Here is a 14,786-nt window from a genome sequence, read left to right on the forward strand (position 1 = left end):
TTTCTTTCAGAACCCTCTGAATTTGGGCTCTGGCAAGTTACTTGTATTTCTAAGCCTCCTCCAGCACCTGGTCCAGGATCCCCTCAAACCCGTTGGAGATCTTCCTCATTTCCAGGTTCTTTGCGTACAGCTCCTCATACCTGTTCTTCACCAATAGCTTCAGCTTTTGTATCCTTACACTGCCAGGTCCAGGTCTTTCTGGTTGTGCTGCAGTACGTCCACGACGGGCACCACGGTTACCACGAACCTCCTGGCCCGAGGACACAGGGACTTACTGGAGCTCCGAATGAATCAAGTTCTACCAGCTTGGCCTTGGGTGGGCTTCAGGAGGAAGGTATGTGTGCATCCTGCGCACTCCTGCTTTCAGGGGCCACAGGCAAGGGCCTCCTCCTGCATAAAACTCGAGTACAAGGACTATTTCCTCAAGGCCGACTCTTTAAACGAGGAAGTCCCAAACTGCTTCAGATAATCAACCTCTGCTCAGGTGCTTAGAGCATCAACAGGGTCTCTGAAGCACTCCTCATTCATGTCCAAGGCAGGCTCTGGCCCCTGCCGTGGAGCGAGGACACTGGGTCACCAGAGGAGGCAGTGGGCTCACCACCCAACTGTTAGTGGGAACCCACGCACCTGAGGAGTTCACAGTTCCCTCCGCATTCCCACCAGTGTCACCATAAATTGTCAATTGCTGAGTCTGAAAGCAGGGTTGCTGGGAGGGGACTTCCTCACCACAGAGCTGGGGCGCAGTGACTTGCTCCAGGGTCACTCTGGGCTCCGAGCCTCTCCACCACCCACAAATGGGTTACACTTTGGGTTGCCTAGGTTGTAGGACCCTCGGGGAGGGGGGGACAGGACTGTCGTGTGCCTCCCTGGGGGCATTTTCCTGCCTCGCCTCTGGACTCCTCAAGGAAAAGTTGAGGCCAGGTCTCTCTCTCTCCCAGCTTTCTTGGTCGGGGTGCCCTTTTCCTGACAACATCGTCAGAGAAGTTAAATTCCGGGGTTATTTGGCCATTGGCCTCTACTTCTGAGGACCTAAGGACGTGGCGCCTCAGAAAGGTGCAACTTGGGGAAGGGAGCAGGTGGCAGGTCAGGGCCAGCCCGAGGTCTGTGAGGGGCCATTCTCCTACTGTGGCCTCTGAGGATGCTCCCTGTCTTGGGACACCATCCCAGGAGGCCTTCTAGGATTTCAGAAGCGAATGTAATGCTTTTATCTAAGGAATAAGAACCAGACATTCTTCCTGGAGGTGCCCTTTTGGTTTTCAAGCCTTCCTGGGATCTGTGGGGAGAGCTTGAGGAATCAAGGCAAGCTAAGGAAGCCAAGCCGGCCCACTGAAACACGTCTCTACAAAGCTGGTTTCAGCCACTGTTTCTGGAGAATTCCGTTGGTCAGTTTGGTGTCCACTTCTTTAGTGAGCTATTGGTTCTCTTTCTGGATCCAGATTTAGGGGGAGTTTTCTAACCCATTGGTGTCCTCCAGAGTAAAACGAGTCTCAAGTTTCCTGTTCATGCTGGGACTTAAAATACTGTGCCTTGGTGGATCCCACAAAGGTGACAGAAAAGCCACCTTCACAGCTTTAGCCCCGTTCTTGGGTGACATATTTTCTTTCTGTGACAGCCGAAGAACAGATGAACTTCTGGTAAGTTCTAGTGGTGAAAACAGAAGTCACAATTTTCTGTACTTTTGTCACCAGTGACAACTTTGTCACTTAGAATTTGCAGACCCATTCTGCTGGCTTGCCAAGATGTCACAAGAGCCAGTTTGGGCCATGCGCCTTAAGTTCTTCACTGCATTGTCTCTCAATTTAGTCCCTCTTTCATATCTTATCACTGATCCTAAGTGTTTTATATTTTGCTGGTAGGTATTATGCTTCCTTATTTTACCATTGGGTCTTCTAAATATTGCTATTTATACAAAATTGATTGATATTTTTATAATCTATCCAAATAATTTGTTGACATTTATATTAGTTCTAATTTTTTAGTTAATTATCTTGGAGTTTTAGTTAAGTATTCCTGTCAGCTATGAAAAAATTATTTTTTGCCCTGAATTTTGCAGCATCTTTTTAAATGCTTGTACATTAACTGCTGATATATAATTAATTTCTCAACTCTTCTTTGTGAGCATTTAGGTTGTTTTCAAATCACATGAAAAATCACCTATTTTTCCCGCTGGTGAAATGATTCTTATGTCCTTGAGGCTTGTTATTAAAAGGACAATTTCTAGGCCAATTCCCATGTTTCTGTCACAAACCACTACATTTAGTGTTACAGAGAATGAGTTTCAAATTAATGTTTCTTGGATGCAGTAAAGATCCAAGCAATAATTTCCTTCTGTATGTCAACAATCCACCTTAAAAGAAGCAGAAATTTAGGTCCATTGAAAAAGGTAAAGTGAGAAGTCAAAAACAGAGAGTAAGTCCCTGTACTATACAGTTCATCTTCATTGATATCATTATGAGCTAAATGACTGCATTTGTGTTGTTGTGACTAGAAGATTAACATGCTATTTGCAAAGTTATAATCTGTGCACAAGTGGCCTAAACTTGCCACTCCTCATCTGTTGCAATTTATACCACTGAGAACTTAGTAAATATAATGTCATGAAAAGAGTCATAATTTTTCCAACATATTATAGATTTTTTTTTCTTTTTCTATTTAGGCACACACTGTGAAAACCAAATCCCTTTTAAGATAATTGTAGTATGCTGGGTGTTGTATGGAAACCAATTTGACAATAAACTTCATATATTGAAAAAAATAAAATAAATTCACTAATTGCCATAAAAATATAATTGTAGTATGTTCTATTGTCTTATTACATTTCTGGGAAAATTTATAGAATATTATAAAATTTTCTTCCATCTCTAAAACGCTGGTTTTTATAATACTTGTGTTGCTTCATAGATAATTGATTCGGGAGATGTTTATTCATTCAACAATGGAAAATGTTGAGTGCCTACTCTATGCTAATCATTGATTCAGATAGTAAAGATTGATCAGCAGCAAAGACAGACCAGAGTCCTGCCTTTATAGGATTTATATTCTAGTGAGGGAGACAGGCAATAATCAGACTGGAAACTGCTTTGGAGGAAGAATAAAGCAATGTGACAAATTTGATTTTCCAAACATTGGAGAATGTGTATACTTATATACATATATAGTCTACATATGTTTATATATATACCATCCCACATGTTCTTATAATGTTATATCAACACTTCTCTTCAAGAGGCAAAGCCTATACCCCCACCTTCTCCCTTGAAGCTGGGTAAACCCTTGTAACTGCCCCAACCCCAGTAGAATGCAGCAGAAATAACATCCCCTGCCTTTCCAAGACAATCAAAATAGTGATATGGCTTCTGTCTGGCTCTTTCTCTCTTAAGACATTTGCCTTTGGATCCTTGAACCACATGGAAGAATTCTTACTACCCTGAAGCCAGCATGCTGAGAGACCCTATAGAGAAAGAGAAAGGTGATTGAGGAGCCCCAGCTGTTCTAGTCCCCAGCTCTTGGAGTCTTCTCAGACCAGGTACCAGACATATGAATGAAGGCTGAAATGACTCCTATCCCAGCCAAATGTCTGACAGCAGCTTCATAAAGGACCCTAAGCCAGAAATGCCCAGCTGAACCACTCTTTTTTTTTTTTTTAATATATGAAATTTACTGTCAAATTGGTTTCCATACAACACCCAGTGCTCATCCCAAAAGGTGCCCTCCTCAATACCCATCACCCACCCTACCCTCCCTCCCACCCCCCATCAACCCTCAGTTTGTTCTCAGTTTTTAAGAGTCTCTTATGCTTTGGCTCTCTCCCACTCTAACCTCTTTTTTTTTTTTTCCTTCCCCTCCCCAATGGGTTTCTGTTACGTTTCTCAGGATCCACATAAGAGTGAAACCATATGGTATCTGTCTTTCTCTGAATGGCTTATTTCACTTAGCATCACACTCTCCAGTTCCATCCACGTTGCTACAAAGGGCCATATTTCATTTTTTCTCATTGCCACGTAGTATTCCATTGTGTATATAAACCACAATTTCTTTATCCATTCATCAGTTGATGGACATTTAGGCTCTTTCCATAATTTGGCTATTGTTGAGAGTGCTGCTATAAACATTGGGGTACAAGTGCCCCTATGCATCAGTACTCAGCTGAACCACTCTTTAATTCCTAACCCACAGAAACAATAAGAGATAATAAATTATTCTTGTTGTTTTAAGCAACTAAGTTTGGTTTAAAACAAACAAACAAATGAACAAACAAAAAAAGACAAGTGAGTAGGGGAAGGGCAGAGAGAGAAGGAGAGAGAGAATCCCAAGCAGGCCACATGCTGCCAGTGCAGAGCCCGACACGGGGCACAATCTCATGAACCATGAGATCATGACCTGAGCCAAAATCAAGAGTCAGACACTTAACCAACTGAGCCACTAAGGCACCCCATTAGGTAACTAAGTTTTGGTGTAATTTTTTATGCAGCCATAGCAACTGGGAAAAACAAAGTAAAGGAAAAGAAGGGAATAGGAGGAGATGAGATGTTACAATGATATTCAGGGAAGGATTCTCTAAGATTGGAACATTTGAGCAGAGAATGAATATGAAATGAATGAAAAAAATTGGAGAAGCTATGCACATATCTACAAAGAGAGAATTTGGAACAACAAATAACTGCACCCTGAGGCTGGAGATGCTTGGCATCATACTGGCCAGTCAGCAAGGATGTGAGTTGCTGGTGGGAAGAAAACTAAAAGACATATGGATGGATAGATGCCAGGAGTCATATCTGTGCAGAATCTACCTCAGCCCCCGAAAAGTTTGGGGATTTTATTCTACATGTATTGAGAAATTCTTAGATGATTTTGAATGAGAGTCATGGGCTCTGATTTACGTATTCAAAGCACCTTTCTGGATCACTTTTTCCCCTGATGTTCTCTCTCACTGATTTTGCTCCTGCCACACTGCCATTTTTTTCTATTCCTTAAGCTTACAGAGGTCTTTCCTGGTCAGGACCTTTGAGATTCTTATCCCCTCCTCCATCACCTTCTCTTCATATCTTCAATGTGTGCAGCTGCCAGGATCCTTGATATGCCCACCCAACCCAAAATACCAGTCTAATTCAAGTGACACTTCCAATCATGTCATCCTGTTCTTATCTGTATATGGTGTGTTGCTCCTTCTCAAATGTAAGCCCCATGAAAACAGGGGACCATGTCTCTCTTGCTTATCGATACATCCACAGTATCTAGAATAGTGCTTGGAATAAAATAAATGCTCCTCCAATGTTTGTTAAATAAATGCATGAACAACCATATCTTCCATAGATATTGTGAAGAATAAGAGATACAATGTGTGAAAAGATATTGGCATGCAGTTTGTTCTTCACGAATGGTTAATTTGGGGAATTTTCAATTTTATTTTTTTCTTCCCCAATATTGTTTTACTTCTTTTCCAACTAAACTCCATCTATATTCCTATTTGCTTCATGCAATATAAGCAAATAGCTTCAGATATTTGGCTCCTTCCAGGTGTTTTGCTTTTAATTCAAAATTAATATAATAGTTATCCAGAAAAGAGAAAAATTTCAATAAATGTGAATCGAGATTTTGCAATCTAAATATTCTCTGGCAGTATTTTAGGTCTAATAGTCCTCTACTATGGTGTATAATGTTTGTTAAAGTTGGTTGAATCAAATTTATGTGGGATTGGATTTTATAAAACTACTTTTAAGTGGTAAAAAGTAATTCAGTAAAATCAAACATTATATAAGCTAAGATTTAAGACTGTAATAGCAATAAGTTATGGCTAGACCTAACATTCATGTTTCCACTCATCTCTGCTTCAGTCCTATACATAAGATAATGTTGAAATCAATCTACAGTATTAGGAATGGCCAGAGTATCCACACCATTTTTATAGGATCTCATTATCAAGATCACTGAACAAAGGTAAGTCCCACCAAAGTGGTCTGTTTTACTCCTGGTAAATTACTGAGTTGTCTGGATCAAAAATAGATCTCACAACAGATTAGAAGCATAAGAGCCTCCAGAACTATCACAAATATTTGAGAGTTTTCAAGATTTTCTCTGTCCTCCCACAAACTGCTAAGCCAAACAGTAGGCTTGCATTACTTTTAAGTCCCCAGAACAAACAGCGACCTTAGGAAGGCACTCTAAGAATTTCATACCAAAGTTCTGAGAGTTTCTATCCCAAAAGGAACATTTTTTGAGCATAATTTTGATAGCTTTCAAAGCAATAAAATAAAAACAAATAATTTTTCCATCTTAACTTAAAAAGCTATCTATGAGAATATGTGATTCATTATTTGTTACCTAGAAAAAGCCCTAATTCTTTTTTCATACATCATTGCTCATGCTAATAGTCTTCATTTTGCTACTAAAAGTAACCCACTATTGAACACATTATAGACTAAGTAGTACCACGTTCATCATATAGTGTAGCATCGATAGCCTAACTATAGTTTCAATACAATGGACATTTAGTGACAATGAAATGTAATTTTAATAAACACATGTGAAAACACCTATCAAATGATTTGCTGTTTTCATCATCAGTTTTATGTAGATGTAGAAAACAAGGTCCCTCAGCTATGTTCAAGAAGTCATTTCCCTGCCTCCAAATATGTCACCTCACATTCTAGAGAATCTCTAAAATTATATTGAGAAGAAAACTTTTTAGTGTAGCATTACTTTAAAATACTAACATGCAAATAACTCTTGGAGAAGTAAGACATTGACCTAAAGTTCCACAAAAATATAAATTACTGACATCAAATCATTTCTTAAAAAGCCGGCGAGTCACAAGAGGGCACAAGGGCTTTAGTACATGAAGGAGATGAGGAATTCAGAAGAGGAAGGTTATTTTGCAAAGGAATAATTTCTCTTACTTCAAAACCTTGCCAAATTACCAGATTGGCCACACTGATGGATAATAAGTAATTATTTTTAAAAAGAGTCTCTATATTTTTAAAATTTAAAAAAGTATATTTAGGGGGAGGGGCCAAGATGGCTGAACAGTATGGAAGGTTTTTTTTGTGTCTCTCATCCCTGAAATGCAGCCAGATCAACACTAAACCCTCTTGCACGCGTAGAAAACTGATTTGGGGATTAACACAACAATCTGCACAACCTGAACCAGAGAACTCAGCAGGTACGTGGCGCAGAGAAGTGAACTGGGGGAGAGAGAAGCCACAGAAGCCAGGAAGCTGTTACTGCTTGCAGAGGACAGAAATGGGGGGGTGGGGGGGAGGAGAGTATGGGAAAAAGCACCCCCACCAAAGGCAGCTGGAAAGAAAGTGGAAAAGTGGAAACAGCAGCAGAGACTGAACAAAAAAGGGAGAAAGGGGAAAGGAGAGGTTTTAAATTCCACTAAGACTCTATAAACAGCGGGAGGGCAGAGTCTGAAACTCCGCAGCTCGATAACCTGGCGATGCTCTGGTGGGAAGGGCGAATCCCCAGGAGCACAGAGCAAGGTCTGAGGGATCCGCATGCCACACAGGGGGTGGCAGTTCCCCTCCTGGAAGGACATCTGGTAGAGGCTGTGTGGCCGCCCAACGGGCAAAGGTGCCAGCAGACCTCGGAGAACAGCCACGTTCGCTGGTGTTGTAACAGGAAGTTAAGGGTGAAGCCTGGTGCCAGATGTGTATTGTGATTTACCATAATCCCTGAAACACTGCTGCTACAAGATAGTGTGAACATTTTCTGGGGCGGGCTGGCACCCAGCTGCAGTCTCTGAGCATCGGCAGCAGCACAGTCTCGCGAACATTCCTGGGGGCGGGCTGGCACCCAGTCATTGCTCAGCGAGACACTTCCCCAGAAGGTCTGATGGGTCAAAGCCTCAGTCCCTCATAAATGAGGGGTTGGGAAACAGCCGCATCTGAGATGTAACTCAGGAGGGAAGTGGCGCCTGGCAGCCTGTCGGCTTGGTCACAGACAGTGTAGAACTGGGGAGTGGATGGAAGCCAGAGACAGAGGAGGGGTACTTGATTGCCAGTCACAGAGAACGCAGAGTTCTGAAACTAGACTGGGTAGCTGGGTAATGCCATTTTCATCCCTCCTGCTTATGCACATACACGCTTACATGTGCCACAGCAATCCACCCGAGTAAGCTCAGCAGCGCCATCAAATGGAGAACGGAGCCTTTACACTAAGCCCCATCCAACTGGGCCAACAGCGCTCTTGCAAACAGAAGTCTCTCTGCCTGCTGAGGTTTACGGACTATTAAGTGCTTCATAGCTTGACTTCTATGGAAACCAGATGTAATTTCAATCATACTTCATTCTGTTCACTGGTCCTTTTATTCAATTTTTTTCTTTTCTTATTCTTGAATACAGAAAGAAAAAAATTATTTTATTTTCCATTTTTATTAACGATTTTTCTTCAATTTTTTCTACTATATTTTTAACTTATTTGTAAAGTTTTTATATTCTACTTTCATCATTTCATTTTATTCTATTTTATTATATTCATTTTTCCAAATTTTCAAACGTTTTCTTTTTTCCTTTTTTCCCTTCTTTTCTTTTCCTTTTTTCTCTTTTCTTATCTTTCTCTTTTTTCTCTAATCTTTAAGATTCTTTCAACAACCAGACCAAAACACACCTAGGATCTAGCATCCTTTATTTGATTTTGTTGTGTTATTTTTAATTTTTTAACTTTAAGGATTTTTCCTTTATTAATTCCTTTCCTTCCTTCAAAATGACAAAATGAAGGAATTCACCCCCAAAAAAAAGAACAGAAAGAAATGACAGCCAGGGATTTAATCAACACAGATATAAGCAAGATGTCTGAACCAGAACTTAGAATCACAATAATAAGAATACTAGCTGGGGTTGAAAATAGATTAGATTCCCTTTCTGTGGAGATAAAAGAAGTAAAAGCTAGTCAGAGTGAAACAAAAAAAAAATGCTATAAATGAGCTGCAATCTCAAATGGATGCCTCAGCAGAAAGGCAGAGCAGCAAATAATAAAGAGGACAGTAATAAAGAGGACAAACTTATGGAGAATAATGAAGCAGAAAAAAAGAGGGAGACTAAGGCAAAAAAGCATGATTTAAGAATTAGAGAAATCAGTGACTCATTAAAAAGGAATAACATCAGAATCATAGGGGTCCCAGAAAATGAGGAGAGAGAAAAGGGGGAGCGAATCTATGTGAGCAAATCATAGGGGGAAACTTTCCTAAGCTGGGGAAAGACACAGACATCAAAATCCAGGAAGCACAGAGGACTCCCATTAGATTCAACAAAAATCAACCATCAACAAGGCATATCATAGTCAAATTTGCAAAATACTCAGGCAAGGAAAGAATCATGAAAGCAGGAAGGGGGAAAAAAGTTCTTAACCTATAAGGGAAGATAGATCAGGTTCACAGCAGACCTATCCACAGAAATTTGGCAGGCCAGAAAGGAGTGGCAGGATATGGTCAACGTGCTGAATGGGAAAAATATGCAGCCAAGAATTCTTTATCCAGCAAGGCTGTCATTGAAAATAGAAGGAGAGATAAAAAGTTTCCCAGACAAACAAAAATTAAAGGTGTTTGTGACCACTAAACCAGCCCTGTAAGAAATTTTAAGGGTGTCTCTCTGAGGGGAGAAAAGATGAAAAAAAATACTCAAAAATACCAAAAGCAACAAAGACTAGAAAGGACTAGAGAACACTACCAGAATCTCCAGCTCTATAGGCGACATAATGGCAACAAATTCATATCTTTAAGTACTCACTCTAAACATCAATGGTCTAAAGACTGCAGTCGAAAGACATAGGGTAACAGAATGGATAAGGAAACAGATCTATCTATATGCTGTTTACAAGAGACCCATTTTAGACCTAAAGACACCTTCAGATTGAAAATGGGGGAATGGAGAATCATCTATCATGCTAATGGTCACCAAAAGAAAGCTAGAATAGCCATACTTATATCAGATGATCTAGATTTTAAGATAAAGACTGTAACAATGAAGAAAGACATTATATCATAATTAAGGGGTCTATCCACCAAGAAGACATAACAATTTTTTTTATTTTTTTTAACATTTATTTACTTTTGAGACAGAGAGAGACAGAGCATGAATGGGGGAGGGTCAGAGAGAGGGAGACACAGAATCTGAAACAGGCTCCAGTCTCTGAGCTGTCAGCACAGAGCCCGACGCGGGTCTCGAACTCATGGGCCGTGAGATCATGACCTGAGCCGAAGTTGGCCGCTTAACCGACTGAGCCACCCAGGCGCCCCAGAAGACATAACAATTGCAAACACTTATGCTCCAAATGTGGAGCACCCAAATATATAAATCAATTAATCACAAACATAAAGAAACTCATTGATAATAACACCATAATAGGAGGGGACTTCAACACCCCACTTACGACAGTGGACAGATCATCTAAACAGAAAATCTACAAGGAAACAATGGTGAATGACACAATGGACTGGATAGTCATAACAGATATATTGAAAACATTTCATCCTAAAGCAGCAGAATACACATTTTTCTCAAGTGCACGTGGAACATTTTCCAGATGTTCGAGGGACACAAATCAGCCCTCAACAAGGACAAAAAGATCGAGATCATACCACACATATTTTCAGACCACAATGCTATAAAACTCAAATTCAACCATAAGAAAAAATTTGGAAAGATAACAAATACTTGGAAACTAAAAAACATCCTACCAAAGAATCAATGGGTTAACCAAGAAAGTAAAGAGGAAATTAAAAAGTACATGGAAACCAATGAAAACGATAACACCACAGCCCAAAACCTCTGGAATGCAGCAAAGGCGATCATAAGAGGGGAGTATATAGCAATCCAAGCTTTCCTAAAGAAGGAAGAAAGGTCTCAGATACACAACCTAGCTTTACACCTCAAAGAGCTGGAAAAAGAACAGCAAATAAAACCCCAAACCAACAGAAGACAGGAAATAATAAAGATTAGAGCAGAAATCAATGCTATCGAAACTGAAAAAAACAAAAAACAAAAACAAAAACAAAACAAAACAAAAAACAATAGAACAGATAATGAACCAGGAGCTGGTTCTCTGAAAGAATTAACAAAATTGATAACCCCTAGTCAGTTTGATCAAAAAGAAAAAAGAAAGGACCCAAATAAATGAAATCAAGAATGAAAGAGGAGAGATCACAACCAACACGGCAGAAATACAAACAATAATAAGAGAATATTATGAGCAATTATACACCAGGAAAGTGGGCAATCTGGAAGAAATGGAAAAATTCCTAGAAACATATAAACTTCCAAAACTGAAACAGGAAGAAATAGAAAATTTGAACAGACCCATAACCACTAAAGAAATCAAATTAGTAATAAAAAATCTCCCAAGAAACAAGAATCCAGGGCCAGATAGCTGTCCAGGGGAATTCTACCAAACATTTAAAGAAGAGTTAACACCTATTCTCCTGAAGCTGTTCCAAAAAATAGAAATGGAAGGAAAACTTCCAAACTCTTTCTATGAAGCCATCATTACCTTGATTCCAAAACCAGACAAAGACCCCACTAAAAAGGAGAACTATAGACCAATTTCTCTGATGAACATGGATGTAAAAATCCTGAACAAGACAGTAGCCAACCAGATCCAACAATACATTAAAAGAATTATTCACCATGACTAAGTGGGATTTATACCTGAGATGCAGGGCTGGTTCAATATCCACAAAACTATCAATGTGGTACATGACATCAATAAAAGAAAGGACAAGAACCACATGATCCTCTCAATAGATGCAGAGAAAGCATTTGACAAAATACATCATCCTTTCTTGATAAAAACCCTCAAGAAAGTAAGTATAAAAGGGTCATACTTCAGGATCATAAAAGCCATATATGAAAGACCCACTTAGAAAATTTAGAGCCTTCCCCCTAAGGTCAGGAACACAACAGGGATGTCCATTCTTGCCACTGTTATTCAATATAGTGTTGTAAGTCTTAGTCTCAGCAATAAGACAACACAAAGGAATAAAATCGGCCAGGAGGGAGTCAAACTTTCACTCTTTGCAGATGACATGATACTCTATATCGAAAACCCAGAAGATTCCACAAAAAAAAAACCTGCTATAACTGATCCATGAATTCAGCAAAGTCGCAGGATATAAAATCAATACACAGAAATTGGTTGCATTCCATACACCAATAATGAAGCAACACAAAGAGAAATCAAGCAATCAATCCCATTTACAATTGCACCAAAAGCCATAAAATACCCAGGAATAAACATAACCAGAGGTGAGAAATCTATGCACTAAAAACTATAGAAAGCTTATGAAAGAAATTGAAGACGACACAAAAGAAGGAAAAATATTCCATGCTCCTGGATTGGAAGAAAAAACATTGTTAAAATGTCAATACTACCCAAAGCAATCTACGTTTTCAATGCAATACCTATCAAAATAACACCAGCGTTCTTCACAGAGCTAGAACTAACAATCCTAAAATTTGTGTGGAACCAGGAAAGACCCCAAATAGCCAAAGCAATCTTGGAAAAGAAAACCAAAGCTGGAGGCCTCACAATCCCAGACTTCAAGACATATTACAAAGCTGTAATCATCGAGACAGTATCAACAGACACTCAGATCAATGGAACAGAATAGAGAACCCAGAAATGGACCCACAAACATATGGCCAACTAATTTTTGACAAAGCAGGAAAGAATATCCAGTGGAATAAAAACAATCTCTTCAGCAAGTGGTGCTGGGAAAATTGGACAGTGACATGCAGAAGAATGAACCTGGACCACTTTCTTACACCATACACATAAATAAACTCAAAATGGATGAAAGACCTAAATGTAAGACAGGAAGCCATCAAAATCCTTGAGGAGAAAGCAGGCAAAAACCTCTTTGACCTTGGCCACAGCAACTTCTTACTTGACATGTCTCCAGAGGCAAGGGAAACAAAAGCAAAAATGAGCTATTGGGACATCATCCTGCAGCGCAAAGGAAACAATCAGCAGAAGTAAAAGGCAACTGACGGAATGGGAGAAGATATTTGCAAATGACATATCAGATAAAGGGTTAGAATCCAAAATCTATAAAGAACTTATCAAACTCAACATCCAAAAAAGAAATAATCCAGTGAAGAAATGGGCAAAAGACATGAATAGACACTTTTCCAAAGATATCCAGATGGCTAACAGACACCTGAAAAAATGCTCAACATGACTCATCATCAGGGAAACACAGATCAAAACCACAATGAGATATCACCTCACACCTGTCAGAATGGCTAACATTAACAACTCAGGCAACAATGGATGTTGATGAGGATGTGGAGAAAGAGGATCTCTTTTGCACTGTTGGTAGGAATGCAACCTGGTGCAGCCACTCTGAAAAACAGTATGGAGGTTCCTCAAAAAATTAAAAATAGAGGGGCACCTGGGTGGCTTAGTCGGTTGAGCATCTGGCTTCGGCTCAGGTCATGATCTCACGGTTTGTGAGTTCAAGCCCTGCGTCGGGCTCTGTGCTGACCGCTCAGAGCCTGGAGCCTGTTTAGGATTCTGTGTCTCCCTCTCTCTCTCTCTGTTCTTCCCCCGCTCATGCTCTGTCTCTCTCTCTGTCTCTCTCAAAAATAAATAAACATAAAAAAATATTAAAAATAGAACTACCTTACGATCCAGCAATTGCACTACTAGGTATTTATCTAAGGGATATAGGTGTGCTGTTTCAAAGGGGCACATGTACCCCAATGTTTATAGCAGCACTATCGACAATAGCCAAAGTATGGAAAGAGCCCAATGTCCTTCGACAGATGAGTGGATAAGGAAGATGTGGCATATGTAAACAATGGAGTACTACTTGGCAATCAAAAAGAGTGAAATCTTGCCATTTGTAACTACATGGATGGAACTGGAGGGTATCATGCTAAGTGAAATTAGTCAGTCAGAGAAAGACAAATATCATACGACTTACTCACATGAGGAATTTAAGATACAGAAAAGATGAACACAAGGGAAGGGAAGCAAAAATAATATAAAAACAGGGAGGGGGACAAAACATAAAAGACTCTTAAATATAGAGAGCAAACAGAGTGTTGCTGGAGGAGTTATGAGGGGAGGGATGGGCTAAATGGGTAAGGGGAATTAAGGAATCTACTCCTGAAATCATTGTTGCACCATATGCTAACTAACTTGGATGTAAATTAAACAATAAATAATTTCTTAAGTATATTTAAAAATTAAAGGTAATATTCTTCATATTCAAAAATAATGAAATGTGATCTTGCACAGTTTTACATTTTTTCACAAGTACACAGATTTTGTCAAAGTATAAGATTCTTCATCCACTTAAGCAATTTCGATACATACAATGAATGTGCATATATATTTATGTTGGTCTTAATTCACATTAACAAAAAATATGAGTACATACTTGCAGTACTATGAATATGTGAATATATATGCACAGGACATGTTTCCTCCCATAATCTCCATAAAATACTGAATATTCATCATCTAATTACATATTTATGCTTAGTCCGTGCAAAAAAACTCAACTGTTTTCCTTATTACCATTACCCAAAACCCCCGATATAATATTAGCAATCATCTACTTGATAAAAAGAAGGAAGGGAGACAGGAAACAAAGAAAGAAAGCCAATTGACTATAGTCCTGGAAATCACAGAAAGAAGATGTATTTCTAAGAAGATAAATACAGTTCAAAATATATATAACTTCTAATCTAGACCTACTGAAAGCCATTGCTAACCTCATATGATTTAAATGGACAAATTAGTTTCATAGAGACTATAAGAATTTGGCAGACCATGGTGGTAGA

Source organism: Panthera leo, chromosome C1 (assembly GCF_018350215.1).
Source record: "Panthera leo isolate Ple1 chromosome C1, P.leo_Ple1_pat1.1, whole genome shotgun sequence".
Classification (NCBI taxonomy): Eukaryota; Metazoa; Chordata; class Mammalia; order Carnivora; family Felidae; genus Panthera; species Panthera leo.